Source organism: Pteropus vampyrus, unplaced genomic scaffold, assembly GCF_000151845.1.
Source record: "Pteropus vampyrus isolate Shadow unplaced genomic scaffold, Pvam_2.0 Scaffold330, whole genome shotgun sequence".
Taxonomy (NCBI): Eukaryota; Metazoa; Chordata; class Mammalia; order Chiroptera; family Pteropodidae; genus Pteropus; species Pteropus vampyrus.
In genome coordinates this window covers 687,981-689,779 of record NW_011889111.1, presented here as the reverse complement: position 1 = coordinate 689,779, position 1,799 = coordinate 687,981, and positions in this window count along the sequence as shown.

Below are 1,799 nucleotides of genomic sequence, written 5' to 3'. Positions count from 1 at the left end.
AAAAAATTGTTCTCAAGGCCAGTGTTAGGGAGTCACTGCCTGTTTTCTTCTAGGAGTTTTATGATTTCAGGTCTTACGTTCAAGTTTTTAATTGGTTTTGAGTTTGATTTTCATGTAGGATGCAAGATACTGGCCCAATTTCATCCTTTTGCACGCGGCTCTCCAGTTTTCCAAACACCATTTACTGAAGACTGTCCTTTCCCCATTGTATATTCATGGCTCCTTCGTCAAAAATTAATTGGCCATAAATGCCTGGCTTCATTCCTGGCTCTGCATTTTGTCTGAGCTACGTGTCTTTTAATGCCCGTAGCACGCTGTTTTGATTAACACAGCTTTGTAGTATACTTTGAAATCAGAAAGTGTGCTGCCTCCAGCTTTGTTTTTTTTTTCTTAGACTGCTTTGGCTATTTGGAGTTTTTTGTGGCTCCATACAGATTTTAGGATTGTTCTACTTTTGTGAAAAATGCCATTGGGATTTTGATAAGGATTGCATTGAATCTGTACATTGCTTTTAGTACTATGAAAATGTAACAATATTAATTCTTCCAATCCGTGAGCTTAGAATAGCTTTCCATTTATTTGTGTCTTCTTCAGTTTCTTTCATCCGCATCTTACAGTATTCAGCAAATAAATCTTTTCACCAACTGGGTTGAATTTATTTCTAAGTATTTTCTTTTTTATGCTGTTGTAAATGGGATTATTCTTTTTCTGGTAGTTCAGTATTAGTGTATGGAGATGCAAGTGATTTTTGTATATTTTGTATCCTGCAACTTTACGGAATTTATTTATTAGTTCTAATAGCTTTTTGGTGGAGTCTGTAGGGTTTTCTATTTATAATATCCCGTCATCTGTAAATAGAGACCATTTTACTTCTTCCTGTGTGATTTGAAGCCTCTTGTTTCTTTTTCTTGCCTGACTGCTCTAGCTAGGACTTCCAGTACTATATTGAGTAGCATGTTATTTCCGTGTCTACATATATGTGAGTTTTCCAGTTTTCTTCTTACAATTGATTTCTAGTTTCTTATCATTATGGTCAGAAAAGATACTTGATATGATTTCAATCTTAAATTTACTAAGATTTATAACCTAACATGATCTGTCCTGGAGAATGATCATATGTGCATGAGAAGAATATGTATTCTGCTGCTGTTGAGTGCAGTGTCCTGTAACTGTCCATCAAGTCTATTTGTACTAATGGCTCGGTTAAGCGTCACGTTTCCTCACTGACTTTGTCTATCCGTTGCTAAAAGCGAGGTATTCAAGTGTTTCCTACTATTATTGTGTTGCCATCAATTTCTTCATTCAAGTCTTAATATTCGCTCTATATACTTCGGTGTTCCTGGGTTGGTTGCATATTTACATCCCTCTTGTTGGGTTGATCCAGAATAGTACATAATGACCTTCTTTGTCTCTTGTTACACTCTTTGAATAGAAGTCTGTTTTGTCTGACGTAAGTGTAGCTACTCCTGCTTCTTTCAATTTCCCTCTCCACGGAATCTCTCTCTCTAACCCTTCACTTCCAGTCTGCGTGTGTCCTTCAACCTAAGGTGAGTCTCTAGTGTGTGGCATGTATTTGGGTCTCCTTGGCTTATCCATTCAGCCACTCCGTGTCTTTTTATGGGCAAATTTAGTCCACTTACATTTAAAGTAATTATTGATAGGTGTAAACCAGCTTGAGGGGGTGGTCTCGTGTAGGAGATGAACCTTGCTGTTCGGCCAGGCCTTGGCTCTTGGCTGTCTCTCAGACTTTTGTGACTGTCCAGCCACTGTCTTTGTGCTTAGTGGGTCCCGTAGGTGAG